The 13713-nt window shown below is 41.6% G+C and overlaps 1 protein-coding gene across 9 annotated transcripts in view; it reads right to left on the reverse strand.

Annotated features, from left to right (window-relative positions):
* The window catches only part of NEDD4L (NEDD4 like E3 ubiquitin protein ligase), a 431023-nt gene that overhangs the window by 105466 nt on the left and 311844 nt on the right, over window positions 1-13713 (reverse strand). The window lies entirely within an intron of this gene.

Raw genomic sequence — 13713 nt, forward strand, 5'->3', positions numbered from 1 at the left:
CATGCTGCTTCCCATAGTTTTCCGAGTAGTTCTTCCCCTTCTTGCTAGCAAAACATAAGGGATGTCGACAATCTCCGAATATACAGATGAGAGAATAATGGAAAAAAAAGTTTCAGTACCCCAAATTATTTAGACTGTAAATGCCTAGAATGCAGGAACCTTATCTTTTCAATTCACCTTATTCAGCCGCTAGCACAAAACCACACATGGGGGGGTTTCTTTTTTCTTTTTTTATGGTATTTGTTAGATGTTTATTACGTGTCCAACATTGCTCTAAGCACTTGGGTAGAAACAAGTTAATTAAGTTGGACAAAGCCACTGTCCCAAATGGGGCTCACACTCTGAGTAGGATGGAGAACAGAAGAACTGAGGCACAGAGAAAGTAAGTGACTTGCCCGAGGTCACCTAGCACGCATTTGGCCGAACACGGATAGAACCCAGGACCTCTGACTCCCAGCTGTGCTATTTCCACTAGGACATGCTGCTTTTTAACTATAGATGACTACAATTGCTACTTTCATTCATTCAATCGTATTTATTGAGCGCTTACTGTGTGCAGAGCACTGTACTAAGCGCTTGGGAAGGACAAGTTGGCAAGATATAGAGACGGTCCCTATCCAACAACAGGCTCACAGTATAGAAGGGGGAAACAGACAACGAAACATACTTGATTTATAAATTTCAAAACTAAGCTTTTGTTCCCTTTCTTTTACTTCCCTGCTATTCTCTGTATTTTCTTCCTTCCTTCTAATTACAAGGACAAATTAAAGGGCCTGGGAGAGCTTCTTCAGTTGAGAAAAAAAAATCTACAGCATGTCTGGGATTAATAAAACAATTTTCTTCTGGCATAAGAATTCCCTACTTCACTTTTTTCTTGCCAACAAGAGTGAAAACTGGATGTTATCTTTCAGCTGCTGGGCAGAACATTCTTCTACGTGATTCTTTTCTGATTAAATTTTAATTGACTTTATAATGTCGTCCCCTTTGCCATCTTTAAAGAGACAGATTTGTACAACCTAGGGATGCCCCGAGACCAGTGAGCTGGCTTAGTATTGGAATTAGACCTTGTAGTATGCTTGGAATCTGGAATAGATCCCAATTCTGAATGGAGATTCTATTTCTCATGCTATTCATCCCTTCTCTAATGATAACACTTCTCCGGTTTAGGAACACTAGGAGACCCAGGACAATGCCCTTGTCACTTGAACAACAGCCTTTAAGATCAAAAAGGCTATGATTTAGGGACTCAGGAAACTAGCTTTGAAACCCAGGACTGAGTTTTCTTGAAGTGACGGGTTTGCTGGACTAGCTCCAGTTATATAAACGGTACCAGCAGCCAAGAAATTAATTTTATTTGTCTTTCTTCAATTAGGTCTTTTGAAACCATAAATATTCCAGGTTCCCCTAAAGCAACAGCTATGACTGATACAGTCATTTATCAAGATGTATACAGAAAATCAGCATACATAGAAGCCCACAAACAGCTGGGCATCAAAATTGGTCCAAGAAGGTAGCTGGAAAATCGAAGGAATGGAATATCCTAAAAGTGGACAATCAGGGACAATTAGGTGGAGTGTGTGTGAAATCTTTCAGTGGAAAGGGATTTAGCAGAAGATCATTTAGGAGTCAGAATGAATCCCCAAGAAAGGATTTATCAAGAATTTCCAAGGCAAATCTAATGTAACGTAAGGTAATTTAGATATTCGAGAAGTAGCATGACCAAATGAAAATAAGACAGGCTTGGGAGTCAGAGGACCTGGGTTCTAATCCTGGCTCTGCCACCTATGTGACCTGAGGCAATGCATTTAACAGCTCTTTGCCTCAGCTTCTTCATCATTTCATGCCTGTTCTTCCTCTGACAAGGATTGTGAGCCCAGTGTGGGATAGGGACTTATGACAGACTATCTAAGCTGCATTACTTGTCTGCTATGTGACCTTGGGCAAGTCACTTCACTTCTCTGGACTCAGTTCCCTCATCTGTAAAATGGGGATTGAGACTATGAGCCCCACAGGGGACAGAAACTGTGTCCAACCTGATTTGCTTGTATCCACCCCAGCGCTTAGTACAGTGCCTGGCACATAGTAAAGCACTTAACAAATGCCATAATTATTACCCCAGAGCTTGACACATAGCATGTGCTTCACCACCACCACAGTAGCTATTATTTTTATTACTAGGTATTAAAAGAGTTGTCCTTTGGTTAGAAAGCAATGCTGCTGGAAATTAGATTTGTACTCATGAGCTGCGTGGGACCTCTTTGAACACTTTATCTATGAAAATAGAGTTGTGCTCAATCTACAGCTATTACCTCCAGGGTCTCATAAGGATCTGGCTATGATTTCTCCTAACCTCCATGTAACAGAACTGCTGGATGGAAATTTAATCTTGAAATTACAGAAAGCTTTCAGAGTACCCTCTGCATACAGCTTTTTCAATCCATGTATTCCACTGCAATCTGTATCTAAATCTGTGAATATTCTTACACTCTATTATTTCCCTATCCTTAATCCATTTCTATGTCTGTCTCTCCCTGTAGACTGCAGGCTCCTTCCGGGTACCAAACGCTTGGTACAGTGCTCTGCACACAGTAACCACTCAATAAATACTACTGATTGATCTACGCTCAGAATGACAAGGAGTAGGAAATGTTACCAATGTAACATGAAAATAACTATTCAAAGTCACAAGGTGCTGTCAGAGGAAGGACCTCAAAATAGGCATGATAGCCACTCGGTAGATAAGAAAGTCTCATCACATTCAGCAGTAACAGTGTGAGGTGTCTCACCATGACAAGCCATCTCATACTGACATGCATTTTTATAAGATACATGTGTCCTGGTTGAAGGTACACTTGAAACTGAATGCATATATCTGTAATTTGTATAATCTGTAATCTGTAATGTATATCCGTGTATAGCCATAATTTAATCATTTATCTATTTAGTTATTTGTATTGTCTGTCTCCCCCTCTAGACTGTGAGTTCATGGTGGGCAGGGATGTCTCTGTTCTTATGATGTACTCTCTCAAGCACTTAGTACAGTGCTTTGCACACAGTAAGCGCTCAATAAATACAATTGAATGAATGAATTGAGTCCAAATTTGAAGAGGGGCTTACATAAATGAACCATGATCAGACTGGTGTTGGTATCCCCAACGAGTGGAGAATTCTTTCCACTCCACAAACATGACCGTGGCACCGAGTACATGTGAAATGTCATGAACATACACACCCACACACTGGAGGGAGCATGACTGGATGACCATCAAGGCCTATATCAAAACAGGGTGTACTTTACAGCTGACATTTTTAATGGTATTAAGTGCTTACTATGCTATGCATTCTAAGCGCTAGAATAGATACAGGTTTATCACATTGGACACATTACAGATGAGGAAACTGAAGCACAGAGAAGTTAACTGACTTGCCCAAAGTCACACAGTGGGCAAGTAGCAGAGTCGGAATTAGAACCCAGGTCCTCTGACTCCTAGGCTCATTGCTGTTTCCTCTAGGAATGGCTGCTGTTCCCATTTGTAGAGTTCTTCCTTCCCCACCGAGGAGTCATGGGTAGAAAGGTTACTCCTGGCTGGTGCTGTGTAGCTCAGAGTGCAACTCTCAAGTCCAAAACCACTTTTAGCCCCTGCATCCAAAGCTAAACCTGAAACTCAGGGAAAATGTAGGAAAGGGTAAAGCAGAATGAGTCTCTCTCTTCTGCCCTGGAATAACACACACTTCTTAGTGCATAAGGGAAAAAAGAGGCTAATATCCTGATGGGATTTTGGAGTTTCACATAAATAAAAAGAAATACTGTACTTGTTTTTCAAGAGTGCAGGGGAAAGAGACTGAGAAAAAGCATCTTGGTTCAGGATTACTGCTCAGAGGACTCCTGCTTCCCTCTTCAATTAAGTCCAGTTTATAAATATTGAAGTCTTATGTTAAGCTGCTCATTCAACCTTACCTCATACTCTGGACTGAGTTCAAAAGTTGCTGGCCCAAGTATTTTTTTTTTTTTGCCCATGACCCAAAAAAAACAAAACAAAACAAAAAAACTTTTACCAATACTTGGCGGAGAATGTAGCCCCCAAATAACTCAGGGATTCACTTTTTAGATTATGCTGATGAGAAACTGAAGAAACCTCTATTCCATATTACTGTCATGAGCCTTCCCAGACCCTCAAAACACGTGAGGTTATTGTTAAAACAACCTCCAAATTCAAAATTGTTATTTTAGCCTTAAATTTAGAAGCAAAATCACCTTCTCTGAATTCCCTAGAAACAGTATGGCCTAGTAAACAGAGCACAGGCTAGGGAGTCAGAAGGACCTGGGTTCTAATCCCAGCTCCACCATTTGTCTGCTGTGTGACCTTGGACAAGTCACTTCTCCTAGCCTCAGTTTCCTCATCTTTAAAATGAGGATTAAGACTGTGAGCCCCACATGGGACAGGGACTTCGTCCAACCTGATTAACATTTATCTACCCCAGCTGGCACATAGTAAGTACTTAACAAATACTATAAATATAATTATTATTATTATACCATACTTTTAAAACTTCGTATTTAGGATATTTTTCCCTATACCCCAGTTTTATCAACAATTTATAATATTGCTAATGATGGAAGAAGCTCTTGACTGGATTTAAAAGCAAAAAGTGTCCCTTATCTGTTTTACATATGTGGACATCAAGGGCATTGCTTGCATGGTTGAAATAAGATTGTTTATAAAAATAAGCTGGAATGACCAAATCACCCACTACATTGAAGAGTCTGTCAAGTTTAGAACAAGAATTGTATGAAGCCAACTGGCTTTAACAGGTGTTTTACATCCGATCAGAGGAGGTGGTGCTTCGTGGATCCAAAACATTTTTGTGTTGCCAAAACGACTGAGACTGTATCCAAATCTCTAAATGAAAAAGATAATGACAACTTTACTCTCTTGAGACTATTAGATAGTTACTTTGAAGGAGGGCCAAATTCATTTTTTCCTAATATGCAGGAGGGAACTATGTCAGCAGGATGGACAAGAGGCAGCCATGACTAAAGATAATGGTGTCTGGTCTAACTGCTCAATCAGCCAATAAATTGCATTTACTGAGTGTGTTTGGAGCAATGTGCTAAGTGCTTGGAAGAGTGTAATACAACAGAGTTGGTTGGCATGCTCCCTGCCCACCAAGGAGATAGACATTAAGATAAATTTCAGTAGTGCTATGAGGTTGAAGGTGAGGAGGGGTGCAGAAAGGGTACAAATCCAGGTTCAGAAGTGATGCAGATGAGAGAGTAGGGAAAAAGGACAGCTTAGTTAGAGAAGACCTCTTGGAGATGTGATTTTAAGAAGACTTTGAAGGTGGGGAGCATGGTGGACTGTCAGATGTGATGGGGGAGGGAGTTACAGGTCGGAGGGAGGATGTGAGCTTGGGGTCAGCATGATGAGAAAGATGAGATTGAGGTATGCTGAGTTGGCTGGCATTAGAGGAGCAAAGTGGACACGCTGGGTGTAGCAGGAAATCGGCGAGGTAAGGTGAGAATGGGTAAGCTGATCGAATATTCTAAGGTCTATGGTAAGGAGTTTCTGTTTGATGTGGAGGAGGATGGGCAACCACTGGAGGTTAGAAGTAGAAAGATGGTACAATTATAATAATGGTATTCACTAAGCATTTACTGTGTGTCAATCACTGTTTTAAGTGCTGGGTAGATACAGGCTAATCAGGTTGGACACAGTCCCTGTCCCACATGTGGCTCATTAGTACCCATTTTACAGATGAAGTAATTGAGGCACAGAGAAGTTAAGTGATTTGCCCAAGGTCATAGAGCAGACAAGTGAGGAATACAGGATTAGAAGTCCTTCTGACTCCCAAGCCCAAGGTCTATCCACTAGGCTTTGCTACATCTCCTCCAAGAGACCTTCCCTGACTAAGCCCTCATCACCTCTTTTCTCACTTCCTTCTGCATCACTCTTGCACTTGGATTTACTTCCTTTATTCACCTCTCCCTCAGCCCCACAGCACTTATGTACGTATTGAAAATTTATTCATATTAATGTATGTCTCTCTCTCTCTAGACTGTAAACTCTTTGTGGACAGGGAATGTGTATCAATTCTGCTATATTTGTCTTTCCCAAGTGCTTAGTACAGTGCTCTGCACACAGTAAGCACCCAATAAATATAACTGGTTGATAGGTAAGGGAAGCAATCAAGTATAAGGCTATATAAGAGCTGTGCGGGGGGCTGTGAATACCTAAAAGCTAAGACAGTCTATGGTTTGTTTGTCAAGACTCTTATTTGCCAAGCAGCCATTCTGGAATACTCCAGATATACCTTTGGGAGAGGCAGGGAGTAGGGAAGGTAACAGGGATGAGACACTTCAACAATCAAATCAGTACGCTGCTATGAACAGTGACAAAACTTCCTAAGTCAAGCTTCTAACGTCAGATTTCTAATTCCCACCCAATTGACGCCCACTCAATCTGGGAAGAGAATGGGAAGGGAAGGACAGATTATTAGTTAGCAAATAAAATAGATATGAACGCATGGTTATGAAAAGACCAAGAAAAAGGATATAGATAGATGCTCAAAATGCTAAAGTAGTTCAGCTTTCAATTCAAGCTATTCCTAGATGTAGGTAAAGATGGCAAACTCTTAGGTCAGGGATGGGTGTGCTTTACTTTTATTGCTGAGAAGCAGTGTGGCCTATCAATCAATCAATTAATCAGATTCATTGAGTGCTTACTGTGTGCAAAGCACTGTGGTAAAACCTTGTGAGATTACAATGCAAGGAAATTGATAGTGGGCCTGGAAGTTAGAGTACCTGGGTTCTAATCCCAGCTCTGCCAAATGCTCGCTGTGTGACTTTGGACAAGTCACTTAATTTCTCTCTGCCTCAGATCTCCTGTTCTCCCTCCTACTTAGAGGCCCATGAGGGACAGGGACTGTATCCAACCTAATTCACGTTTATCTCCTCCAATGCTTAGAATAGTACCTGACAACAAAGTAAGCGCTTAACAAATACCATTTTTAAAAAATTGTTCTCTCCCAAGAACTTTGTACCATACTCTTCACACGATAGGCACTTAATTCATACCAACTGAATGAATCCAAATAATTCTCTTCAAAAGTCTCAGCTGCTTGTTTTTTCCCCTAGTAATCAGCACATTCAAGTGGAGCTCCCAGAGATAAATGAGAGAAAGGGGCACTGATGGGGTTGATACCGAGAAAATGAAATGACATTATTAGAGAGCCAAACAATTCATATATCAATAACACATTTGAGATAAATCAAGGGCAACAATATAACTGTCCAGAACACTGATTTCAATGTTCATATGCCTAAGTATGCTTTTCAATTGCCCCTCACCCTTCATCAAATGGAAACCATCCCACATCACTTTTACTTCAATCCCTTTCATTTAGAGCCAGCTTCATTGCTTGAGTAGAGATAATAAAATGGGTGTCATTTTTGGAATGGCTTACCAGACATGGCTCAGTTGTTTAAATAATAATTGATACATGTGACTTTTACTATTGCCTTTAAAAAGAAACACTGAAAAAATGATTACTACCCAATGTCCTATTTTCTAGAAAACCATTTCAAAGACCATCCCACTGGCCAGATATAGTAAGAAGGATATCTTTCCTCACAAAAGGAGAAAAACGCTTTATTCAGTTAACCCACCTGATCTTCAACATTAGACCCTTCACTACCCAGTATTCTTGGAACTCACAAAGAGCAAATTAAATTGGATTGTACGCAACCTCCGAATTATAGAGTGATTTATTACCACCTGGAATCCCTGGCTTTTGTTGTGTATTACTACAGAAAAATCACGCACAGGAGTTATTTTACTGAGACTACCCAGTGACATTCAATACAAATAAAGCAACTGCTATAATAAAGTGATCTTCTGAATTCACATTCTCCTGACAAAGCACAGCCTATAAGCAAAACAGCCAGTGTTTTGCAAGGCAGAACTAAACAGTTCTTAAGTAAAATATTTCATGAAAATATGCATCTTTCCCACATACTAGTCCAGCCTTTAATAATCTAAGGTAAAGCATACTGTCTAAGGAGGAGGTAGAACAGTTGAGGAAACAGAGGCACACAGAAGTTTGGTGATTTGCCCAAGATCAAACAGCAAGCAATTGGCAGAGGCGGGATTGGAACCCAGGTCCATGCTTGGATGCATCCATTTTTCCCTTATGGAGTCTCTTATGAGATCACATAACTGAAGCCAGCTCCTTAATCCTACACTGAGAAGACAAAGACAGCACGAGGACTTACAGTTGGGTTACCTCCCAATGACTCTTGAATAACAACAACAACAAAAAGTAAAAACTTCCCCGGTAGACTTGGGCTTCTAGCTCCATATAACCATTCCTGAATGACTCTCGAAAACTTTTGATGATGCTCATAAACTGTTGAGGTGGAAGAATTTCCCAGTGGGAATCCTGTCTGAACATGTAAGGCAAATTGTGTCACACTATATTTGCGGAAAAGAAAAGGGAAAAGTAAATCCTACACAAGAAACTTAATTTTTGCATGTCTCCTACATTTTATGTCTAGCATTCTCAAGACACTCCCTCTCAAGAGCCTCATGCCTCTGTTATTTCATCGTCTCCGAGGGCTTAGTACAGTGCTCTGCACACAGTAAGCATTCAAGACAAATGATTGTTGATTAATGATTGCTTCCTTTGGGTGCTATTTTACCACACAGGAATTGTAACCGTAACACTACATCACAATTCACACTTTGGTGTCCGACCTCTATATGACTGTGTAGTAGGTCTAGGCCTACTACAGATGACACAGCCGTCTTCATGAACAGTTTCATCGGTATCATCTATCACTGATACTCAACATCAAATGGCTAGTCAAGATAACCCCAGTGGGGTCCTGAAACATAGCCAATTCACCAGCACTGGGGCAATTTTCTCAGCAACACAGCCCTAATGGGTGGGGACATGTGAAAAGAACGGATGACAGCAGGAGGCCAAACAGCTGCTGTTCGGGGAACCGAAAGACAGGACACGCCACCCTGGAGGGCAGAAATGTCACTTTAAAAACGTGGGGAAGCAACCAAACTGTGGATTGTTGGGAGATGACTGCAGATAGACCAGTCTAATGGACAGGAATTGGGAATGGGGTTGCTCTCCCAGAGCAGTGAGTTTATCATGATTGGGGTGAAAGGAGCCCAAGTTGAAAACAGAAATAGGCCTTATGTAGGATAAAGTTACTACTGTGACAAGGACCTGTCTTTCCCTGTGCACAATGCAGTAGGGTGTGTCAGTACCACATTTGTCTTTTTAGCCACATCTGCACTCAGGGTGGGATCTCAATGTTAGTAGCCATCATCTTTAAATACAAAGGGCACATGTACCTGCATGCACGCGTGCGCGCGCACACACACACACACACACACACACACACACAATCACAATTGAGATCTTCAGTTTCTTCAAGACTCAAAGATCAACTAAAGCAATGTTTTGTTGCTTTGTTTCCAAAAAAGAAATGTCAAATAATAACTGGTCAAGAGACTAATAGTTACTTTCAAACCGTATTCCTGTTCTGATAATACTACTATTCCTAATGAGAATGGTATTTATTATTAAGTGCTTACTAGGTGCCAAACACTGTACTAAGCGCTGGGCTAGATACACAATAATCAGATTAGACCCAGGCCCTGACCAACAACAGGATCACAGTCTAAGAATGAGAACGGGTATTTAATCCTCATTTTACAGATGAGGAAATTAATACCCAGAGAAGTGACATCTACTTGGATGCCTTGCCTACACCTCAAATTAAATATGTCTGAAATGCAACTCCTTATTTCCTCACTCAAACCCTGTTCTTCTGCTGTCTTTCACATCACTGCAGATGACAACTCTATCCTCCCTACCTCCCAAGCCCATAAACTTGGCGTTGTCTTCGACTCATCTCTCTCATTCCATCCACATATTTCACCTGTCACCAAATCCTGTGGGTTTTACTTTCACAAAATTGTTAAAATCCGCCCCTTCCTCTCCATCCAAACGGCTACCATGCTGATCCAAGCATTTATCCTACCCTCACTGACTAATGCATCTGTCTCCTTGCTGACCTCCTGGCCTCCTGTCTCTCCGCACTCCAATCCATAGTTCACACTGCTATATGAATCATGTATCAACAAAAACATTCGGTCCATGTCTCCCCACTCCTCAAGAACCTCCGATGGCTGCCCATCCACCTCTGCATCAAACAGAAATTCCTTACTATTGCCTTTAAAGCACTTGATCAGGTTGCCACACTCTACCTCACCTCACTATTCTAATACAGCCCAGCCCGCACACCCCACTACTCCAGTGCCAGTTTACTCACTGTGTCCTGATCTCATCTATCTCTCTGCCAAACCATTTCCCATGTCATCCAGGGACTCGTGGAACTCCCTCCCCTTCCATATATGCCAGACCACCACTCCCTCCATCTTCAGAGCCTTACTAAGGTCACATCTCCTTCAAGAAGCTTTCCCTGATTAAGCCCTGTTTTCTTCGGCTCCCTCTTCATTTCATTCATTCACTCATTCAATCGTATTTATTGTGTGCTTACTGTATGCAAAGTACTGTACTAAGCACTTGGGAAGTACAAGTTGGCAACATATAGAGATGGTCCCTATCCAACAATGGGCTCACAGTCTAAAAGGGGGAGAAAGACAACAAAACAAAACATGTGAACAGGTGTCAACAGAATAAATAGAAATAAAGCTAGATGCACATCATTAACAAAATAAATAGAATAGTAAATAAAATAAATAAAAGTAAAATAAATAGAGTAATAAATCTGTACAAACGTATATACAGGTACTGTGGGGAGGGGAAGGAATTAGGGTGGGGGGGATGAGGAGGAGGAGAGAAAAAAGGGGACTCACATCACCGATGGACTTAAACTTTGATGGACTTCAACTTCACTTGATATTCGCCCCACCCCCAACCCAACAGCACTTAAGTACATATCTGTATATTATATATTATAAATTATTTATTCATATTAGTGTCAGTTTCCGCCTCTAAACCTGTTATGGGCAGGGAATGTGTCTGCTAATTCTGGTGTATTGTACCCTCCTAAGCACTTAGTACCATGTTCTGCACATACTAAGCGCTCAGTAAATATGATTAATTACCCAAGGTCACACAGCAGGTAAATGATGGAGCCAGGGTTAAAACTCAGGTCCTCTCACTCCCAGGTCCACGCTCTTTCCACTAGGCCACACTGCTTCCCAAAAGGTAATAACCCAAAAGATGAATTTTCCACTTTACCTGGAGAGAAAATAAATGCAGAGACCCAAGATCTCATTCCTAAGTTCACTTAAAAGCAGGTAGCTGTTTACGCTTCCAGCTTCATAGCACAATAATTTATATTTCTCAGATCATTTGTGAACATACTTCAAGTTAAAATGCAAAGATCCTTAAATCTATCAAAAGTAGTATTTTCTGTAAGGCTCATTACTGTCACTTCTGGAAAGATCTAATAATTTCCCTTGTGGAAAGGAGTGAGTAGTAGCAGGAATAGTATCTACTGAGTGCCCACAGGGTGCAATGCACTGTACTAAGCACACGGGAAGCACAAATCAAGAGATACATTCCCTGCCCGTAATGAGCCGACACACAAATTTGGAGTGCATCCCGCTTCCTGATCTTAGAACTTGATTTCTGCAGTGCCCTAATAGGTGCCATCATCACCACCCCTACACCAGGCCAACAGACACTGGTTTGAAGAGAGCTGAAAACATATTTGCTCAAGCTTTTCTGGCATTATTTTTTATATGCTTTTACAATAACATTCCTCCTGACACACAGCTGATGGACACATTCCTCCCAGTGGCCTTTGAAACCAATAAATCATCCCCAAGGACCAACTAGCCAGCCGAAAGAATGTGTCATGCTCTCTCACACACTGGCAACTGTGGAAACAAATGTAGTTATATATTGCCTTTTGCCCCCACGCGCCCCCCCAAACTTCAACACTCCTGGATTCTCACACAGAGCTGAGCCTGCTCGCTTGCAGAAATGAACTGAACGCTGTTGCCAAGAATGACTGGACTGCCCCAACCTGGTCATTATATGAGCCTTGGCAAACAAACAGAAGACATGTGCTGCCCTTTAGACGCTCAATCCCTGTGTAAATGTCACTGCCCTTTTAGCAGTAGCTATGTCCTCTCTAGAATATATCATTAGTTCAGGCAGGCAGCAGAATGGCATGTAGAGAGGAAAGCCAGACTCATGTTCAGGGGTGTAAAATTTTTCACTTCTAAATTATGCTCAAAAACCCCAAGCAGTTTGCTCTTGTGATGTCTCTGCTCCATGTATCCAAGTGGCAAGGTAAAAGCAAGCATTGGCTACATACCCAAAGGGGATTGTGCACTGGCCAATTAAGCCTCAGGCTGAGAAGGGAGATTTTTAGGGGATGAAGAGTTTTGCGACTGTCCTTCTCCAAGCACAGTTCAGGTTCCCATTCTTCAAACACTTTTGGCAATAATTAATAATAACAGTGGTATTCATTAAGTGCTTACTATGTGCCAAGCTCTGTTCTAACCCCTGGGGTAGATACAAGGTTATCAGTTTGGACACAGTCCCTGTCCCAAATGGGGCTCACAGTATTAATTCCCCATTTTACAGATGAAGTAACTGAGGCACAGAGAAGTGATCTGTCCAAGGTCACACAGCGGGCTTGTGGCAGAGCTGGGATTAGAACCCATGTTCTGATTTTCAGGCCCTTGGTCTTTCCACTAGGCCACACAGCTTCTCATGGTCACATCTCCCCCTCTTGCTCTTACATTGAGGCACAAAGGAAGGGAAATGACTACACTGACAGCGGAAGGTAATTCAGTTCAAGGAGGCACAGAGAGAGAATATTTCTTTCCTTTGGACAGAAGGGAAATGTGGATGATTTCCCTGGGCTTTCATTTCCCTTAAAATTTCACATTTTCTCCTGTCTCCAGAACACCTTCATGTGGATGCTTGGCCAGCCATTTAAATCCAATATGCCAAAAAATGTCCTTTTTGCCTTCACCCGTCATGTCCTGCCAGTTTTTCCCACCCCAGTATCTCTTTGATCTATTCCTTGCTCCCCGGGATTATGGCCACTGCTCTGGCCCAAATCCTTATCACCTCCCAAATGCATTCCTTTATTGATCTCCTATTGATCTCCTTAACTCCAGCCTCTCTTCTCTTCAGACCTTCCTACACACAGCTGTCTGGAACATCTTCCTAAAATTCCATTCTGTACACATCAGTCCTCTTCAAGGACTGTGGTGCATTTTCAGTGATCTGTCCCTCAGAAATTGACCTTTCTATTAGTTAGGAAAAAAGCTACCAAATCTTATTTTTGCAAAAATCCCTTACAACCACAAATGCAATATGGCTTTTATCAGCTGTGTAATTTTCCCGGCACTTTTGTTCAGTGCTTTATATGATAGAAGCACTTGTGTTAAGAAATGCTCCCACATGCATAGGATAAATGCTGACTGAGAATGGGGAAGCCCAAAATGCTTTTCTGAGAAGCCAAAGCAGTTACAAAACCAGAGATGAACAGAAATTCTACTCTGGCAGATTGGATAAAGATCCACTTTCAAAGTCACTTCATGGTTTGCAACTATGAGAAGCAGCAAGGTTTGGTGGAGAAAGCACAGGCCTGCGAGTCAGAGGTCAGGAGTTCTAATCCTTACTCCGCCACTTGTCTGCTGT

The sequence above is a fragment of the Tachyglossus aculeatus genome, chromosome 3 (genome assembly GCF_015852505.1).
Source record: "Tachyglossus aculeatus isolate mTacAcu1 chromosome 3, mTacAcu1.pri, whole genome shotgun sequence".
Taxonomy (NCBI): Eukaryota; Metazoa; Chordata; class Mammalia; order Monotremata; family Tachyglossidae; genus Tachyglossus; species Tachyglossus aculeatus.